The 13,830-nt window shown below is 41.0% G+C and overlaps 1 protein-coding gene across 20 annotated transcripts in view; it reads right to left on the reverse strand.

The window, feature by feature from the left end:
• The window catches only part of ATXN1 (ataxin 1), a 350,922-nt gene that overhangs the window by 194,198 nt on the left and 142,894 nt on the right, over nt 1–13,830 (reverse strand). For all 20 annotated transcript variants that reach the window (XR_010387821.1, XR_010387820.1, XM_064507009.1 and 17 more), the window contains one exon: nt 587–717. The gene's annotated coding sequence lies outside the window, so the exon portion shown is untranslated. The remainder of the gene's footprint in view (nt 1–586; nt 718–13,830) is intronic.

Below are 13,830 nucleotides of genomic sequence, written 5' to 3' on the forward strand. Positions count from 1 at the left end.
CTCACTGATGAAGCAATTAAGGCAGCCATATCATTAAACCTTCTTTACAGGTCCTGTAAAGAAGTCTGGTATTCCCATGAGATGTTTAAATATAAAAATGAAAACTATTTATTTAATACAAAAATATCACTTAAGAATGCTGTAAAATTAAATCAGATTACTTGTGACATTATAACCAACAGTAACATAATTTTATAGGAATTTTTCTGGCTGTGCACTGTGTCTTATACAATAGCTTTCTTCTACAGAGTTCCTGTATTATATAGACCCCCAACTTGGAAATATTTAGGCACACGCCTAACCTTCAGGGAGAATAGCCTCATTGATTTAAATAGGGTTTAACGCTTACTACTGTTAGAATGATTGCTTGTTTGCAGGGGTGGACCACATGGAGTTCTTTTTCAAAAGGATAAGTGCGTTACCCATTTTTACTACTGTTTCTGGTTTTGCCATTAAAGTTGTCTCCCTCCCTCTCTCATGTGTTTTCATTGCCTTAGATAGAAATATCATGACACTCCAAGGTAAATATTGATTAATTTAATTATAAAGTAACTGTAACTTATGACAAGACCCTCCAATCACTTACCTCAAATCATATGAGCGTTTCAAGATGTAATTGTGAGTCTCCTTTTTCTCCCCTCTCTCTCTCACACAAGATGCTGCAGCATGTTTTTTTCTGATGTTTTATATTAAAACTCTTTCCTTGTGCTCCAGGATCTTAAACAAAAACAAAACAAGAAACACTCAGAATGAAAATGTCATTTCAAGTGATTGGTGGGTGGCTCAGGGGAAATCCCTGACCTTTCTCCAATGTATATTTCATTATCTAAAGCAAGTGCGATAACTCCCCACAGCAGAAGCAGCCTGAACAGTCTTCTGTGGGCTGTGCTTCAAAAAACTATTTTCGACTACTCAAAAACATGTTATTTTTAAAATCTGTATGGCAGTACACTACAAAATATTTACTTCAAGTATGATCCCGTGTATACCAGATTCCATAAAATTACAATGGAGAGGAGGGAAGAATCCCCAGAGATGCAAATCAGAAAAAAAAACACCAAAACATTATGTTAAGTATCAAACTGTTACACAGGAGAGCAATGATCGGTTTTATTATCATCACAGTTATTACTATTACTGCTGTTACTACTAATAGCATATATGTGGCCAACTCCCTAGATTTTCACAGAGTTACTGCAGTATTTTTCTTTTTCTTTTTAATACCCATGGGGGGGAAATAGTAGCTGTGCTTGCAAATCTCTACAGCATGTACAGCAGAAACCCCAGGCTGGCTGAAGGGAGAGGAAGGAAGGGAGGAGGAGACACGCTGCAAATGAGTAAGACAAACCGACACGTCGCTAATACAATCAATTTTGACATTCTCCACCATCACCAAAAAAGGTCCGAAAGGTTTTGAATTTCAAATGAACACCTCAGTGTTACACCAGGACACTTTCTCACCTCCCCCAGCCCTGCCATTTCATCCTTCTCCCTCTCCCACACCTGTAGTAAACCAGGCCCAGATCTGGCGGGATACGTAAGCCTCCAAACCAGGCTCCACCAGTCGGAAAATCCCTTTGCTATGAGAAACAAATGCTCTGGCCAGTGCAGAGTTCACTCTCCCTTTGAGAGCAAGTTATTGCATTTGTATGGCCCCTTTGGACTGCAGGCATCTTAGCAATGCTCTATAAATGGTTTCGCAGGACCAATAACTGTATTCCTTCTCGCTCTGTAAAAAGCCCCAAAGACACACCATTCCCTTGGCTACACCTGTGACTCTCCCCATTGAAGCCAACAATTGCACAATGTGACAAGGAAGAGAATTTGACTTTATGTGCATTTAATCCAAACTGTTTTTTTTTTTCTCAGCTATGACAAACAGACAGCTCTGAATAATTTTTTCCATTGCTTTTAATTAAGGAATGGACCCTATCCACAGCTTTCTGTGGCTGTACATACTTCAGAAAATGCGACTTCTCCTAAAGTGGTCAGCATATCAGAAAGTAAAATTAGTGATATCTTTGCATTGCAATTTACTCTCACCAACACACACACACAGAGAAAACCACCCCAAAGACCAACACACAAAGGCTGGGGGGGGGAAGCGCTTCCTAACCTCCAGGGACTACTTCTTATACCCGCATGGAGGCTCCATGTATTTCATCACTCCCCAAAGCTGCTTACAGTACAAACAAATCCCAAAATACCTTGTTCAAATTATCCTGCTCCTGCACTCCACCATGCTTGCTCTCATTTACGTAGCGATTCTGCTGTCTTCAAGAAGACTATTCTCACTCAGCATGAGTAAAGGTTGCAACAGTCAGGCCCACAGACTTGTAGGAACAGGATAAAGCCCTCTAAAGTTGTGACACAAATCCAGAGAAGGCTGGAAGTTCAGAGTGAAATGAGGACAGTCTGCCCATGACTCATGCCACCTAGAAAACGATTCTTAATTTAAGAAAAACTGTTAAAAGGATTATTTTACGGAGTGTCAGCCCTCTGAATCAACTAGGTTGTCTCTCATTTTTTCTGTGATTCAAATATAAGGTGGCCTGGGATTCTATTTTAAGATTGAAAATCAGCATAAAATCCTTCTGCTGTCACTTATATACTGACATCTTTAATGCTCTGACAAAGAGACAAATAATGTTTGAGGGACAGATCCCCTACTATCCTATAGACTTTTTGCATGACCTACGGACAAGTGATATGTGACACTTCCTGAAGGGCTGAAATAGCTTCAAATGACACTTGAGCTGCTACAGTGCATTTGGAGGATGAGAGCTTGGCTCCTAATTCACATTATTGCTTAAGCCCAATTTTTTGTGCCTCAGTTTCCCCTATCTCTACAGCGGAGATAACGCCCATCTCACAGGCTTGATGTGAGAAACCCAACACCCACGCTGAATTACTGGATAATCTGGTAACACGGACAACATAACAGACATCACCCTCTCATGTGAAACTGAAACTTCACGTCCACAGAAAAAGACCATGTAAGCCAAAATGAGGAATCAGTCGTCAGTCTGTCCCTCTCTAACACTGCTTCCCGGTAGTCATTTTGTTAGTACAACTCCCTTCTCCTGGGTGCTCTCAGCAAATGTGGAGGAGACTGAATGGATTCACTGTAGTCACAGAACAGCTTTACAGCTCCTGAGAAAAGGCCTATTGTAGCACTGCATTTTACTACCTCGAGTAGCATACAATTATTTGCTGTAGAGCTCCCATTCCCCATCTGATCGTTAGAGAAAAGGGAGCAGCAGATCAGCGTTTGCCAAATTAAGAGAGATTTGACTGTGATGGAAAACATTTTCTGGTTTTCTAAAAATAGGTAGCAATTAATTAATACAATAGAGGATATAACAATAAAAATTCACTGTAACAAAAGTACTTTAAACTGATCCTGTTCTCCTTTTTTTGCCACATCATGATACTGTGAGCCAAATTTCAAGATCAGAAAGCAGCAGTAGGCCTGCCAAACGCACATGTGCTCTTCCTGCAGTCGCGGTCTGCACACAGCTTGTACCTCTGTGCATTTATGATAATTTGCTCACATAAAGTGAATGACATTAAAAACAACTGTAAAATTTTAATGCAGAACTACTCAGCTGCAGATACAAAGGCTCACTTGGCAGCCAGATACGCTGGACTTTGCAAAAATACATGTGAGTAGATTTGAAAATCCAATTCTAAATGTCTTAATTTTCCTATATAATGTCTGGGCTTGAGTCAGCTAGGAAGAAACAGACCTCTATCAGGCACATCCCTCCCAGTATCTAACTTCTCTACTCTCCCCCTTCTGGAGAAAGGGATGCAGCTTCAAACAAATTAGAAAGAGTATTTTCTCAGCTCTCTCATTCTTCCCGGTGCAAGAAACAAGGCGGTGCACTGCTTTCCTAGTCCCACAGCAGAGCCGAACGCAGAATCATTCTTAAGTATTAATCCCCCCCTCCTACACACTGCATTAATTCTGCCAGCTTCAAAGAAGCTGAATTAGGCCAGGGTTCCCTGAAAACAGAAACACAGGACATCTACGGCATGAAGTAATGTCAATCCCCAGGAATTAGATGACAATCAAATCAGCATCCATCACCCCTAAACGTGACATTTCCCTTAAAAACTATGAAAACTGGACAAAAATCACAAGGTCTTTTTCTCTGCCTTCTGAGCCTCAGAATGCAACAAATGGTGTGTTTTCCTGCAGCCACAAACTAGAAATATTTTGCTTTTTAATGAAAGCTGAGACAGACAATAGCCTTTGCTTTGGGGACCTGGGGCCTTAAAAAAAACATCAAATATCACAAAAGCCTGATAAAATGCCATCAGCGAGACCCCTCTTTCCACCCAGCCTTCCTTCGCTTCAGAGGTGTGCTTCTCTCACAGCGCTGTATGAGCTGAACGGCGTGGGCTCATTTACCATTCTAGTCAATTCGCACATTAATCATTTTAGCATGACTTGACTAGGATCAAAACCAATGAAAAACCACAGCAGTGGAAATGAAGAATCAAGAAAGGAAAGAAATTGAACCCCAGGACAAAGTACAGAGGAAGACTCATCTTATGCTTCTCTTGGACAGACGGGGGAAGGTTCTTCTCCTGGCCAGATTTTGGGTTTGGGGCAGGCTTATCCACCTCAAAGCACTGTTCAACAGACAGAACTGTGAGCCTTACTCACCACCCCAAGAGGAGGTGATCGTGGGTGGGCAGGCACACAACCATCACTGTGCTATCATGTATAACAGGACGGAGTCAAGGACAGATGAGAGCAATACAGATTGTTAATACATTCTCATTTTGGGACTAGCTACAAAGGGCAGTGAAATGATAGCAGCAGGCCCTTTGCACACCCTCCCTGTCTGCAGTAGAATTCCTTTTCCCCAGTTCTCACAGAGAGGGCCTGCTGTGTCCCCCTTGCCCCTGCTTAGGAGCCTGCCTGCAGACTTAGGCACACATGTTCCCACTCAGTATCTTCTACTTCTTGTCTTGGGCTTATAAACCACTACAAACTCAACCCTTAACAGCTGAGAGTTTGACTTTATCTCATGATTTTTGCAGCTGGGGCTACAGACCCTCATTTACTCTGCCTCTGCCTTAATGCAGCCAAGTTTATTATTAAAAGGTGAGGCAGAGCCATGCTCTCCCACTAATCCAGAAGGGTGCTCGGTCTTTTTCCAAGTAGTAATCACCCCAGCCTCCGCAGGCGTTGACCTCAAACTCTCCCAGGCACCCTCTTAAGTGCCTCATTATCACAGTATGTGAGCCCAGCATAAGCGTCTGAGCAAGACTCATTACACCGCAAATCTGAGAGCTAGTCCTGTTGCAGATGAGCCAGCCAAACAACCATCTGCGAGGCGCGTTCATGAGACGCAATCCTTTGTGGCTCCCTGTTTGGAGAAGCAAAAGTGCCAAGATATGAACAACTTCACGCCATCCACTTACTCTCTCACGGGACTTCCTGGGCTGGGAAGTAACATCCTTTTGTAAAACTTCAGGATTTTGACCAAAGCAACAGACTAGTGTCTGTCTCTGCTAAAAGCCAGATATAGGTTAGAAAGAGATGCCAAAAGATGGAGTATGATGTGATTTGCAATGCCTGCATATGTTCTAAACTCTTCAAATGCAAAGGCTCTAGGAAAAAGAAGAAATTTCACGTCCTTCGCCACAGATGAGTCCAGTACCTTTTCCCTTTACTTTCTGCTTTACAGAAAGGCTCAGCCTAATATTTAAAGCTGAGGTTTCTAGCTTGAACCCCACCTCACCTGCCTCCTACCTATATGAGGTTGGACTTTGAGGTGGATTTGTTTACTGGTAGATCCAGAGATCAAGCAGTCTATATTCCTTACATGCTGAACGGTCTCCAATGCCATGGAGAACAGGAAGTTTCAGCAGAAACCTGTGGCGACCTTTGCTGCAGGAAACTTTGGAAGTCTGGCCACAAGCTTTTTTTAGAATAGAAATTTGATCAAGCTCCAGCCAGCCTGGCACCACTGAAGTTAACAAATGGTGGTCTTGCCTTCTGAGATCAGCTAGACTATGCTAGCAGCTTGGCCAGCAACTAAAATCTTCCAGGCAGAGGAACAAATGTTTCCACCTGCTACATTAGGTGAGTTGGTTGGCTATTACAGCAAAATCTACTCTTTTAATCAAGGAGAGACAGGATACTGAGATAGATGAAACTTTTATGTATGCCTACTTCTCCAGCCTTTTTTTTTTTTTTTTTTGGCAGTATACTACTCCCTCTATCATCTACATTTCTACTTCCTTTTCTTCAGCACAAATCATGACACAAGCACTTCAACAAATAATGTGTTTGGTACTAGTCTCTTTGGGCTGCCAACTGTCAGATCCAGAAATTAGGACTGTCACATCTGTCAGACTGGCTCTCACATCTACTCTCTAAGGTAACATCATGTATTTTTCAGAGACATCCTAGCAATAATACGACATTGCATCTCACCATACCATATGTTCCTTCCCTTCCTCAAGACACACACCATAAAGAGCCTACACACCCTTGGATAGAGGATGCCTAACCAGTATCTTAGCATTACTAATCACCTCAGTTCACTACAGTATGAGCACCCTCTTTAATTTAAGGGCATCAGCATTGTCTCCAGTGGGATAGGTTCTTGTCTACAAGTCAAGCACAAAAATTTGAGTGCTCTGTTGGAGGTGGGTCATGATTTGTTAAGCACCTAAAGTGCACTTTGCATTGTATAAGCTCATAAAAGGAGATACAGTCTTTCAGTAGAAGATTTCTTTGTTCTAACTTCTCAAAACAGCCTTCCTTCTCTGAGGCCTACCCACACCAACCTTCCCCTTTCAGTAATAACTACAAAGAAAAGGGAAGAACATTAAGAAAGAAAAATTATGAAATGTGTTTTACTAACTGATACCACTAGCAGATCAAGATTGCTGAAATACACCTTTCTTTCCATCTCTTTACCCCACAAGGTTTCTATAAGGCATATCTACATCAATGTTTTAGTTCAGATCAGTGGTGCAAAGCTCCTGCTAAACCCTGCTTCCTGTGCTTTTGGTTGCATTGTGGCGTGGTCTTGGAGCACATGAACTGGATCCCTTTTGCTGCAAATGGGCATGTGGTCAGTGGGACCTGACTACTCAAAAGTAAAAGGCACCCTGAAATGTGTCTAGTGTGGACCTCAGGACACCAGCACCAACTGTTTCACTGTATAGATCCTCTCCAGCTGGTCCACACTATTTGCTAATGAAAACGTAACCATAATGTACCTCAAGAAAGAAGAAAGTATTCTGATGTCATTCACCTTTATGTCACCATGTGAATAAGATTATTATTATATTCTAATATAACATTACAACAACAAAAAAATAACGATGACGAAGACAGCAACAATAGCATCTTGAAGTGAACGATGGAGAGAGAGGGGAGAGATCAAAGTAGTTTCAAGCACCAGGACAGCCCTAATTGCTGAAGTTTTCCAACCAGTTCTTCTATTGTTTTAAATATTTTTCTCTGCTTCTTGCACCAAAATTGTAAAGAATGGTTATAGAGGGGAAAACATAAAACTCACCATCCAGTAAGTTCTAAAAGTACCAAGAAAACAAGCTGGAAAAAGAGAAAGAAAAAAGTATTGCCTTTCCCCCCACTAACCTTCATCAAAAATAGTAAACTTTAGGTATTACTTGTTAAAACTGCCATCAGAAAATCTCAGGCAGAAATGCTTTTTTCAAGGTGACTATGTGGTCATCTGAAATTATGTCAAATATCCTCTGCTATTTTTCCTCGTGGGGGATCTTATGTTCTCTTTCCAAATTTCATTAGAAAGATCCCCAAAAATCTTGAAATTTTTCATCCCTAACTCATGTCATGAGAGAGTCATTCCATCTATTTTCAGTGTGTGAAACACTGAGAATCCAGTGACACAAAGTTTAACTGACTTAGTTACCTTTTGCCAGCTACTAAGCAGTAGCCCACTGAACCTTCAGCAGTCTGCAGGCCACAGACTAAAAGCCGCTCGTCTCCCTTTCTTGAAAACATTATTTTATAAAGAAGGGAAAAGGCATCTGTCCCTCACGAGCTATTTCTCCTTAGCAAAAACAACAGCATAACCCAGAGAAGTTTCACTGGAAGTTGCTAAGAAACAGTCGGCGATCAAAACCTCCTTGCATTCCCAAGGCAGGGGAGAAACTAAGCAAACCTTGCAGCCCTCTCTGCTCAAGTTTTGTTTCACAGTCCTGGACCTGGTAGCAAATTAGTGACAAGGAAAAACGCTGAGCACTGTGCTGAGAACCTGGCCAAGGCCAAGTGAAATGCTTTCGTTGTACACAAACACTTCCGAAAGCTTCTCTCTTCCTTCATGTACTTTCTACAGGCCCCTCTGTGCACGAGAACTCTGACTGTGAGCAGGAAGTCAAAATGCAGAGGAAGTATGTGTAAAATCCACCATTGCACTCACCAGCACTGTCCCTTTTCATGAATGAAAAGGGCAAAGTCAGCTGGGGAAGCTGGGCCCTGTCATGACTACTCATATGCTGTATGTCCCATCTCTTGAAAAGCATTGTGAACCCGTGTTTGTGTCCTTCAAAGATAACTGTTTCTATGTAATAAAATATGGTTTCTAATGGGGTTTATTTTTAAGACAAAGCAACATTTGTGCCTATCCCCTTGTTTTGCATTTCCTAGAGCCATCTGAGATGATTTGCGAGTTTAATGACTGATCTCTGTTTAAACTGCATTCACTAGTGACCATTATCACAGAACAGGAAACAGATGTGTGGTCCTGCAGGCTGGGCTCTAATTTCCAAGCTTAACTGCACAGGCTAGCACTGCATTACACCTCCCTATATAACCCTGGTCATGTCACTTCATTTCTCTCTGACTCCATTTGCCACCTGCAGAACAGGGGAAACAACAGTGAATGGGCTATTGGTTTAGAACAGAGGAAAGCAGGGAACCCCAAAATATTAAGTTTATTAGGAAAGTATGGGCAAAATAGTGTTAGGATTCTGCCTAACAAACCAAGTAGTTGCATTAGCAGTGGAGCTGATTGAGGGCTGGTTTCGAGTGGCTTTGTGCCTTGTGGCCAGGTGATCCCATGGGCTGTAAGATGCAAACTGTTGTGCCCTGGAGCTTGCTCCCCCATTGAGGCTCACACGTCTGGTAAGACAGGTTACCTTCAGAAGGGCCACTAATTTCTGTCTTTGTCCTACATCCAACTGCCCGTTTCATAAAACTTCTAGGAATTAAAGGTCTTCATGATCTCAAGCCTTCTGTTAAATGCATCTGAAACTGGCCAGTGCATTCCAAAGCTATTACAGGGGAAGTGAGAGAAAGATAGCATGCTCCAGATAGAAACTAAACCAAAATACCAGTCTTGGTCCATATGAAATGATGTTGGATTGGCAAGAAAGGTAAACAAATGGATCTGATGTTAAAAAAAAAAAGTCAGAACTGCAGTCCCATTCTAAAAGATTAATTAGTATCAAATCCAAGCATAGCCCTATCCAGGGAGACTTATTTTCCTTATGCTGGTTTGATACACAGCTTTACTTTTATTTACTGTGAACTGCATTCTGCTTATGAATAATATCAGGTAGAGTTTATGGGGAATTAAATTGTAATCTTTCCACTGTTCCATTTCTTTATCACATTCAGTTTACTACTGCAACTTGCTCTTTGTGATATTGCTAAATTGCAACCTACAGAAAGTGGGACAACATTTTGTTCCTGTGTAAGACAGGAAAAGTGTATCTGTAGATTTAGGTAGTGATAACAGACTCAAATCTGCTTCAGATGACACAGGACAAGTAGGTGTCCGGGGGTTTTGAGGGGAGGTGAGGCAGAGAAAGGGTTTTTCCCCAGGAGGATGGAAACAAAGTTATTTTTCCTTAATGTGATTCATAGTATAAGCTAGATAATGACAACGTCAGGAACAAAGCTAAGTTTATGAAAATTCGCAATGCTGTGTATTGTTATGTTCACCTTGTTCATTTTGGCAAACAAAATTTGTAAACAGAAAAAACCCCCGAACCTCTAACTTACTGAGGTGTCTTTACATGCATGCACATGTACTAACCCTGGGCTGCAGTGCAGTTTAATCACTTCAGCATTTTTTCAGACCTAGCACCACACTGCTTTCAACCCAGAGAATATTTCTCATGCTAAAGCTGGTGCTCAACACAGTTTCATTTTCCAGCACCACCGAGTGTAAATTTTAATATTATACTGTCCTTTTCAATGTTCCTCGATCTTGCACCTCAGCTTGCTTTTCTGTGTCTACAGTTAGGGATGGGAATGCCACGGTAACTCTCCCGTCCCCACCAGCCTGCAGAAAATGAAAGTAACCCTTCACCCGTCTCTGCAGAATCACTCAGGTCTGCAAGAGAAGTAACTGCACAACTTTCTTTCAAAGGGTCAAAAAAGACAACAGCTAGCTCTCAGTAACTGGTGTATTACTAAATAAAGCTAATGATTATTACATAATCACTTTAAAAGAAATAGAGTAATATTTTCAAAGCTACAAACACACCTACTAATACTAGTTCCTGGATTCATCCTTTATGCTAAAATGCGCATACCTCAATGTACAGGTATCTATTTAAATGTAATATAAACTAATCAACTTAAGGCTTTAAGCGCAGACTAAGAGATTTTAAAAGTCAGCAAGGACTATTATACTCCTTTAAGCTTATTCTAATACATATTATAGGCCATACAATTTCTCCCCAGAATCCTTCAGTAGTGAGAATCATACTTCTACTGATTACAAGCGAGTATTATCAAGCCCAATAATTTGCAGTGTAGCACTTTTAGAAAGATGTCCAAACTCTGTTAAAAGATTTCATCCATCAGTGAATGCAGCACTTTCCTAGGCCTGTTTACAGTTATTACTGGGATGTCTCATTATCATTAAAAACAAACCGTTCTTCAGTAAAACATCATTGAAAGGTGAACTGTTTCCCTTGCTCTCCCACACAAGAAAATCTCTATGACTGTGTGTTTCAGTGAGCATGGACACATTTGCATTACAAAAAAATGTTAAATTAAAAAAAATCCCTGTTATTTGAATATTTTTTTCAGAAGTGCTTTCCCTATATCTGAAAAACTTCCTTTAACATTAGCTATTTAAAAGCTGTGTCTTTGCAAAATAATGGCAGCTGATCTGCACACAAAAACATGAGGTATTTTAAATTACTGCATCTTTTTCAAACTGTTGGAGATTGCTGGCGTATGCAAACAAATGTACACAGATTCACTCCGCTTCATATCCCATCGACATCATGAGCCACCCACTGGAAGTGGGAGAACACTTGTAATTTGGGGTTTTCCTGCATCATAAGGTTTTGTTGGAAGCCCTTCAAAATAAGCCAACAAAGCTCTTTCAGGCCCCAATCCTATCTATTTATGTGCTTAACTTTAGGGACTTCAGGAAGTGAACAAGACTGCTCAGATCTCTAAGTTAAACATCTGCATAGCCCGAACTGTAATTGAGGGTCAGCAGCAGTATCACCATTAGCTGCCTGGAGGAGCTGAACGTGTCCTCTCTGCTCCCCCAGCTCTCACCCTCTCCCTATTTCCAGGGCAAGAGGAAGGACAAATGGGCCTTCTACTGTTTATATAAATCACCTCTTAGCGACACTAGTCTGAAATGCAAGCTGACAGGTCTACTCCTTTTAACTGTTTCCAGTATTTGTAACATCATTTCTCCAGGATTGTGAAATAGCTGCCAATTATTACTAGAATTTGGCATGCAGAAGCTCATGTATATGAAAAAACCCATGATCAAACAATACACAGCTCATTAAAGGAAGTTTATAACTCCATTCCCTGCCCTAATACCTTTTTTATCTCCTGGAGATATTTACCACATCACTTGATTAGGCTGATCTGCTCATATATTTTGAAAATACAAATTATACCATCAGTCATTCATCATATGACAGTAAACTGGTAATAACAACTTCGCAAGCTCACATGGTGCACCAAGGCAAGCACAATCCAGCCACAAGTGTCAGCACAGTACAACAAGACTATCAAATTGTGAGTGATTTTAAAACAAGACTGAGGCAGCAAAAACAGCTCACACTCCACAGGACACAGCATGGACCAGTCCTGATGCTGTGGCCAGAGTCACTGGAGTCGCCTGTCTCAGGTTCACCTCTGCAGGCGAGGCAAGAGGGAAGCACATACAGAGAAAAGGAGAGACTAGCACGCTTCTTTACAAGTATGACAATGCTACCTTAAGAGTCATTTCCCACAGTAAGGCATCTATGTCAAGGAGTTATTGGACCCTAATCCTGTATTAAAATCTACTGTCATTCTTTCTCATTCATTTCCTCCGGTTTGCTTCTGACATTATCCTCCTCGCAAAGAGTAACACCGAGAATTCCTTCCTTCACACGTAAGCAGAAACGTCTACGTGGTATCTCACCATTGGCCTGCCAGGAACAGGATGCAGCTCTTTTAGAGGGCAATGGCTCAACATAATTAACCCTACAACCAGCAGGAGAGACAGTGAGCTTAAGGAACTTGAGAAATCTACCCTTAAACTTTTAAGTTCATCCTCATTTCTACCTCTCTTATATGAAACTTACAGCAAAGCCACTCCTACACAGAAGTGGCAATAATACTTGCAGCAAACTAGCAGGCAGAAAAGGAAGAAATTCAGCTGTATGTATAAGATTAATACTGCTCAGTGTTTAGGAAGACTTTACAGCTTTACATACCTATCATAACACAGTTATGAAACAATTCTCCCAATGCTAAACAGCTGGTTTCCTCTCTGTTGATGTGATATATTATCTCTCTTCACATGATATGGGATTCACCCAAGCTGCAACTCATTCAGAAAGCTAGCACAAATACCATGTCCCATTTAGGATCCAACTGAGGCTTTAAAGCATAAGCCTAAATCTGCATAAGCCTTATGCCAGACTCCTTCAGAGGGGAGAATATCACCTGAGCAAGCCTTTCTGCCTGGAGAAGTCCCAACCTAACTCTTCAACATGAATGGCATGAGACAGGTAGCCGCAGAGGACTGCTCTCCTGCACGTTCTCATAATGCAAAAGCGAACCGTGATTGCTCCCGTACTGATCTGCATAGAGCCAGTGATCTATTTATATGGCTCCAGCAGGTTAAAACTCTGCACAGAAACTGCAGCCATCAAACTGAAGATGAGTGGATGTCTCTAATTCTGATCCTCATGGTGTTCCCTGCAAAAATGACAATCATTTTAATTTTTTGTGGGGGAGAGCTGCTGGCAAATTTTGCCTGTCTTTCTATACACCAGCTTAAAGATTCTTACACCTAAAGGATTACCAACTTTGTCACTGTATTTTAGATTCCACATCTGTGATTTACAATATGGCCATCCAAATTAGATTCAGGATAACACTTCCACAGTAGGTCCAGTTAGTCAATAGACACCGAGACTTTCTCTTTTTTCCTGAAAGAGGACAATAACAATACAAAAAAAATTGTCATTTAGAGTCATACTATACCCAACTGTCATTTGTAAGACTTTATTGTATTATTAGTCAGAGCTTCTGGTGACAATATAACCCACAAGACTGAAACTTGAGTGGTTTATACATGTCATCAGAGCACGTAGATAAAAATGCCACCTTAGAAAGTGGGAATATTTAATTTTTATAATACTTTTGTACTAGTATAAAGTATTCACTTGATTTACATCAGTGACTCCTTTTCTTAAGATATTTGTATCTGTTTGATCTATTACAAATATCTAGCTCTTTTCTTCAGATCTACTAATGCTGAGTACTTTGAAGACATTTTGCTAGAGCTTATTAATTAGAATTCCTATACACCTTCACAGTTTAGGTGGTTG

Source organism: Dromaius novaehollandiae, chromosome 2, assembly GCF_036370855.1.
Source record: "Dromaius novaehollandiae isolate bDroNov1 chromosome 2, bDroNov1.hap1, whole genome shotgun sequence".
Classification (NCBI taxonomy): domain Eukaryota; kingdom Metazoa; phylum Chordata; class Aves; order Casuariiformes; family Dromaiidae; genus Dromaius; species Dromaius novaehollandiae.